The sequence below is a fragment of the Pogona vitticeps genome, chromosome 3 (assembly GCF_051106095.1).
Source record: "Pogona vitticeps strain Pit_001003342236 chromosome 3, PviZW2.1, whole genome shotgun sequence".
Lineage (NCBI taxonomy): Eukaryota > Metazoa > Chordata > Lepidosauria > Squamata > Agamidae > Pogona > Pogona vitticeps.
Genome location: NC_135785.1, coordinates 148,627,260 through 148,634,808, shown reverse-complemented (window position 1 = coordinate 148,634,808; position 7,549 = coordinate 148,627,260). Strand labels below are relative to the sequence as shown.

The following is a 7,549-nucleotide window of genomic DNA, read 5'->3' as shown; positions in this document are numbered from 1 at the left end:
AGAATTTAACAGGTTGGGTTTGTTCTAAGGTGAATGTGTTTTCAGTTCTTGATTAATTGGTGCCATTACCACTTAACTGCCCCGATTAAATATCTATTTAAATACTACCTGTTAAAGCTGCAATAGATTTCCTTTTTATATTTGAGCTATTAACCCTTTGACTTGCCAACCTCACGATGCCATAGCTGAAATTAGCACATTAGCACAGTGATATTCATTAATACCAAAGCCCATCTCTGATGCTATCTTATGGGTTCATTTAGGACTGAAGGTTCTGTATGTAAATATCACCCACCAGCAACTGTGTCTTATTGCAGCTTTATGGTACATGTTGCTCAGGAACTGTCCTGCTACACAGATTGAACCACTGTTGACTCTGGAGGTGGGACACTACTGATGACTCAGTCTCAGAAGATAATAATCATACTAATAACAATACTATCTGCTTTCACTTTTGCGTTGTTATCCTCATACATTGTAAATGTGTGTGTGAAAACCTATGTGCATGGACACATAAATATGTGAACTAAAAATAAAGCTTCAGAAAAGAAACAAAAATTTATTTGAATAATAACTATAAACTAGAGTTCTTTGGGAAGCTCAAGGTTTCAGGAAGGGCAACAGTCAATTTTAAGCTAGCATCTATCATCACTCCCTGTGTTATGCTGCTTTGGAGACTGGAAACATTCTTCCTTTACTCAAATTCAAAGCCGTAGAAGAGGAAAGATAGACATGATAGACAATCAGGATAACTACATGACGCCATTAGCATCTTAAGGGAAACTATCATCACATCATTGTTCCCCACCACTAACATGTCTTTCCTTGATCTCCTAAATTTGACAATAGCTCAGTTGCATTGTTCATAATTTAGCTTACAAATACTCAGTCTCCAGGGGTGGGGGTGGAGTGGTGTAGGTTTGCTCATCTTGAACTCAGTGAGGACTACCACCCCACTTGTTGTGCCACCATCAAATTCATCCCTGAGCTACTGAATTTCAGCAGTGACATTGGTAAGAATACTGCAAGTTAAGACAAACAGCTTATGGAGTGTGCAAGTTATTTCCAAGCTCAATCATGCTTCCAGTCTTTCTGTTCAGCTTGAAGATACGTACATGTGCGCTCCATTTCAGCATGGTTTTACAGATTACAAATATAATCTTTTAATAGGCTACATGTTTTCCACATGCTTTACATGCAGAGAGTCCTAAAATCAAGTCCTAGCAGGTCCAGTTCAAAAAACAAAACAAAACAAACAGCAGATTATGAGAAAACCTCAGAAAGGTACTGTGAGAAGAGCAGACAAGACCAAGCTAGATGGACAAATAGTCAAGTCTGGTAAAAGACAGCTTCCTATGTACCTAATTGCTTATTACTTTAAAAAAAAGATGAAAGACTAATGAAGAATATGTTTAGCCAACAGAACAGTGTTAACATTTATCAACATAATTATAAAAAATTCCTTTGGCCCCCTACGGCAATTATTAGCAATTAAGCTCCATATCAAATAATGTAATAGGTCGTGGGTTTTTTGTTTTGTTTTGTTTTTGCAAGCAATGTGTTTTTCCCCACAGTGAAAAAAAAAAACAATTTATAGTCTTGTGCTTCCAGGCAATAGCTCCCTCAGGTCAGAAGTTTCAACAGAAAACGTCATGTTGAGCCTTGATAAAGTTGCAACTGCCATTTATTACACATGCTTGAAAAATGTGTAAAGCAAATACCGTGAAAGTGGCAAGCCCTACATTTGCACAGAGATTCCCATTACAGAGATTCTCACCCAGGAGCTCAGAATGCTTTTTCATTACCAGCACAGAAGAGCCTTGTGAAGGGCTGCACCACTGGAGTTGTAACAGGAATCTGCTCAGGTTGACTTTGTATATGGATTTTCTCCTGTCTGCACTCCCCAAACCACATATCGACTTGAGACATGCTATGTTACAACATACACCCCTTAACAGATGGCTGTGAGTACATATATCCAATGCAATGCAAATATCTTAAAATAGCATATAGAGAAATATGCAGATTTCAGACATGATTTAGGCAATGGGGAAATGTGTATAAGCAGTGCATCCAATTTCAAAAATGTGCATATTTTAAAAAATGATAACCCCAGAGAATGGATTGCAGCCCATAAAACAATCAAGAAAGAAAGAAAGAACTGATAGAAGATGGTTAGTTTTTTGATAGACACCTTGTACATAATCTAATAGGCACAGTGATTAGGGGCTGGATGTTTTTTTTGAAAAGCACTCTGTGTGCAGCCTAATGGGCAGAGAAACTACCAGTTCTCCTAATCCCTTGCAGCTCTATGGAGCTTCCTCACTCCCACCCATTTTCTCTTCTTTCTTCAAGGAAAAAAATGGCTGACTGATACCTCATTTCCCACCTGTATGTAATTGAGAACTTCTGTGTGAGGACTCTGATTTCTTGTCTAAAGCCCCCAGAATTCTGATGTGGAATTATTTAGAGCCAAGGGATCAAGTGCATACGAAGTGTAATGTTGCATATATCCAGGTTAGGCCGTGAGAAACAATCTAATGTGGGCTAAGAGTCAGGTTCCACTGCTCCCTTTCTCTGAGGTATTAAAAAATAAAAATAAAACCCCAGATCCCATTGTAGATAGGTGTATACAGGTTAGAAAGGTTTTTTAAAAGTCTGTCGCCACCCTTGACCTCTGAAAGTCAGAGAGCACTGCTAGAAGATGATGGCTTTGGTAAGGCAAATGTATGGGTGTGAATTTGAAATTGTTAGTAGAGGGCCACAGAAAATGGGAAGTAGCAGGGGGGGGGGAGGAGCAAGGAAGGAAGGGACTGCTGTGTAATACTCCCTTCTTAGCTGATTAGATTACTATGTCTGTGCAGTGTTTATGTAGCCAAGTCAGACACAGGGCCATAGAATCATAGAATTGTTGTAGAGCTGGAATGGACTTTGGAGGTCTTCTAGTCCAACCCCCCTGCCCAAGGCAGGAGACCTCATACCATTCTGGACAGATTGCTGTCCAATCTTTTTTTTAAAACCTCCAGCGATGGGGCACCCACAACATCAGGAGGCAAGCTGTTCCACTGCTTAATGGTTCTCACCATCAGGAAATTCCTCCTTATTTCCAAGTTGGATCTCCCTCTGATGACTTTCCACCTTGTTGTTGTCTTCTTGTTGACCTTGTCTGTTTAAGGAGGGTAGATGAAAGAAATGTCCTGTGAAAGGGAACTTGGATTTGGCCAGGTCAGGCAGCCGGCAGTCTACTTGCTGGAAGCCAGCCAAACCAAAGGGAGAGGATAGGAAGGAAGGAGAGGGCAGTGCAGAATGCAAACCAGTCAGTTAAACTCCCTCCCTCCACATCCAGTTCTGATGATGACCAACATCCCCTTCTGCATCCCAAAGATTACTCATATGGACAGGGGCTTCTCTGTCTATATTACGATGTGGCCTGAGAAGATCTAATTGGTATGTGTGACACCACTGATGATAAGACACCAGATGCACTCACTGGCTGCATCGTATGCAGTGGGGAGAGGGAACTCAATTGACCAGATGGGCAGGATATAAACAAACAAACAAACAAACAAAGTGGGCTGCTGGTGCTAAGCTAGCAAGGCAACATGCTCTGATCATTAGAGATTATGATGGTGCTGGTGCTGGTGGTTCTGATGATGATTTAATGTGAAAGGTGGGAATCTCTCTGGCATAGGATCACAAGCGACTGGTTCTCGGGTCCACTTTTGAAAACAAAAGTGACTTGCCTTCTCAGTAGAAAGAACTGCTGACACACACAATTTAGTCATCAGTGCAATTTAGTCATCAGTGCTATTATTACATAGTGTTATCAATAACATTAGTAGTTAGGATTCCAAACGTTTTTTTTAATAAAAGAAATGAGGACAGTTATTTTTCTGGACTACAATTTCCAGAATAAGCCCCCCCCCCGTTCATGTTCCTTGGAGGGCTTCTGGGAGTTGTAGCATAATGAAAACTTTCCCCTCCAATAGTTATTTGGACCATACAAACCAGATTTCCAGCATCAGTTCATTGTTACGACAACTTGAATCAGTCAGTTTGATTGTTCCTGTTTGTAGCTGGGGTGTGCGCATGAGGATGAACATTGATGCAATTGGGTTTTGGGATGTTCCATATAGGATCCCAAACTTCATGTAACTCTCATTCAAAGGAAAAACTATAACTACTCTGTTTCCCCAAAAATAAGAACTAACCTTTTTACAGGATGCTCGTAATAAGCCCTAGTTAAGTGAAAGCCCGCCCTCCACCGTTGTGCAGCAACCAGAAGATGACAAGACTGTATTTGAATAAATGTAGATTGTCGTACATGGAAAAAAAATAAAACATCCCCTGAAAATAAGCCCTAATGCTTTTTTTGGAGCAAAAATTAATATAAAACTCTGTCTTAAATTTTGGGGAAACACGGTACTTAATATCTGGCTCTCTTGCACCCCCCTAAAAGCACAGAGACTCTGTCAAGAGAACAAGTTGTAAAGAAAAGAGAATCATCAGAAGGTGCACAAAATTAACAATGCCGTCTTTCTGCTTTAAAGCAGCTCTAGTGGAGTAGTGTAGGGAATTTAGTGTGTGTTTGTCCAAGCACAGATGCTAATCAACTCTTACATGGCTGAACACAAATATATAATACAAAAAAAAATATGGCTTCCAGGATTTGGGAAACAAATATAGCTCAGTCCTCAGACAGGTTGGTACCAGTGGAGATCAGAGTTAGAAGAGGAAGGATTTTTGGGGAGGAGAAGGAGTAGCTGAGAAAAAGTGCACAGGTAGGCTAACTGATATTTAATTTCCTTTCTAATATATAATATGTTATAGATGTGCACGTGATGAAATAGAGTATGAGAGAAAGAGAGAGTCTAAACATGTAACAAAAGGATGAATTGGAAGAAATGCAAATAAGGGATACATCAGAATTATTATGGAGAAGTAGACATTTAAAACACTTTTGATCCCTATAGGCTGGTTTACAAATCTAGTTAAAATAATAAAAGCACACCAAATCATCATGATCATCAACATGATATCATCATCATTATCAACATAAAAGATAAAGAAAGCAGCAAACATAATCAACCAGACTGGATCAACCAATTAAAATGTATTGGGAAACAAAATGCTGTGTTGCCAACCACAATGGGAAGGTATTCCATAGTTGTGAGTGGGTGGGGGGTCACGGTGAAGGAGGTTCTCTGAGTTGCTGACACAGAACACAACCCTGGAAAAGAGTCTCTCCCGATAGCCTTGAGTTCGATGCATGGTGTTTTGTTGGATGGAAGGGAAATCAGAAGAATTCATTTTATGCACTTGACCTATCACTTCATAAAATCAATTATGGCTCCTGTTTACTTCACTGACTCGATGAATACTTCATACAGCACCAGACCCAAAGTGACTTCTGTTGATGTTAAATGAATCCTGCATATTAAAGAACACTAATTATCAATTACTCAGGCTCAAGGTGTATGCTTCACTACATTTTATCACCATATTCATTCAAATGTGATTAAATGTTCACAGAAGAGTTGCTGAGCAGAAACCAAACAAGTATTAACTTTAAAAGATCTTATAAAAACCAGATCAGCAGTAATGTCCCTTCCTAAAAAGTTGTGCGGTACTTCATGAAAATAATCCATAGTAATCTATTTTTTTAAATATATATATATATATATATATATATATATATATATATAATTATTATTTTTAAATGAACATGAAGCTACATATTTTATAGCAAATAAGAACAGCTTCTAGGCAGGTTCTTTTTTTAAATCTGTTTTTGCAATTTGTGGGTATTATCATACATACAATAGGGGCATCTGCCTCCTGTTTCTTGTTGTTGAAAATGAGGTCCTTTATTTCCCCCAGTGGGTGAAAGGTGTAATCAGATATGATCTGAGGTGATCTATAGTTGTAATTAATTTGAAGATGCATTTTAAATCATAGCAGATAAACAGGGAATAAGATCCATGAACTGAAGGCACAATATAAAAGAAATCAAAGAAAAATCAGTGGCACAGAGTGCTGTCCTCTGAAGATGCCGGGCACAGAGAGTGGCGAAATGTTAGGAAGAACAACCTTCAGAACATGGCCAAACAGCTCGAAAAACCCACAACAACCATTAGATCCCGGCCATGAAAGCCTTCGCGAATACAAAAATCAGTGGATTTCTGACACAGTACAATGCAATGATTAAATGAAAAGCACAAAGCACAATGACTTGCATTAAAATATCAGATAAAATTACAGTTACAGAAAATTAGCCACAGTTAGCCATTTATAAAACATTACATTTGCCCCTAACCTTCCGCCAGACTTCTTGTCGAAGCTCACTGTGTTCCAGCTACTTGGCCTGAAGACTGAGAAAGAAAGACATATTAGCTACCCATTTGAAGGAATGTGCAAGAGAATTGATCCATAGAATTCAGATGGGAAAACCAGAATGGAAAATGGAAAATAATATAGTGAAATCTCTCTCTCTCTCTCTCTCTCTCTCTCTCTCTCTCTCTCTCTCTCTCTTTCTCTCTCTCTGTGTGTGTGTGTGTGTGTGTCTGTGTGTGTCTGTGTGTGTGCGTGTGCGTGTGTGTGCGTGTGTGTGTCTGTGTGTGTGTGTGAGAGAGAGATCTGCAAAAGTAAAAATAACATGAGAAAAAATAAACTGAAAAGCACCTGCATTTGAGAATGAATGTGAGTCCGTGAATGATTGTGGCATAGAGTCTAATTCTCCTTGTCCCAAGCAACAGTTGCTTCTTGCTCCACTGATGGCCATAATTTTCATGCATCTGGTTGACTTGCATACCTTCATACTTAAAATTCAGTTCTGTGTTGCTAGGAGAAAAGGTATGCACACAGAAGCAGCCTTTCTAAAGAATGTGAGGGCTGGACAATGCATCTCATGAAATCATGGAGGATCCACCCACCAATTGGCACATGAGTCATATGTCATTGGGGGCACATTTTTTCATTCTACAGAGCCTCAGTACCAATTCAAGTAAAGGTAATATTCCATAAATCCTGACTTTATCATTAGAAGAAACATAATGAGCAGAATTTGAAGAACATGGATGTTCTGCTCATCTAATCCCAGAGCCATAGCTCTTGCAAAACAGACTGTTATTTGAGAAGATAATCTGAATTATTTCACTTTATATACATTTTTAAAGGCAACAATATTTCAAAATGAAGTGCACGGCTCCATATATGACCATGCAGAGATGACTACAAGAATTTAATAGCAATGGACAGCAAAAAAGAGAAAAACATGAGGATATCCTTTCATCCAAAAAAGAAAAAAAAATTATGGCAGGCATGTTTATACTAAGATAAGAAAAGGTTATTAGAATATTGAGAAATGACATTTGGTTTGACAGCTTTTCAAACAGGTGTTTGGAAAGCTGCATCAGCCTTCCTGAAGATGCTTATATATTGATGCAGAGAAAAGTTTCTGAGAGTAAGATAGTAGTGGTGGAAAATTGCAGCAAGGAGAAAGAAACTCAGGAAGGAAAAGAAAAACAAAGCAGTAGCACATAGAAAAACA

At 38.8% G+C, this 7,549-nt stretch overlaps 1 long non-coding RNA gene across 1 annotated transcript; it reads right to left on the bottom strand.

The window, feature by feature from the left end:
* Positions 1–5,968: 5,968 nt before the first annotated feature.
* On the bottom strand, positions 5,969–6,818 carry LOC144588443 (uncharacterized). The gene is made up of 2 exons (XR_013544017.1): positions 6,682–6,818; positions 5,969–6,371 (listed from the first exon to the last, which is right to left on the bottom strand). It is a non-coding gene; the product is annotated as an uncharacterized LOC144588443 (long non-coding RNA).
* Between the last annotated feature and the right edge of the window lie 731 nt (positions 6,819–7,549).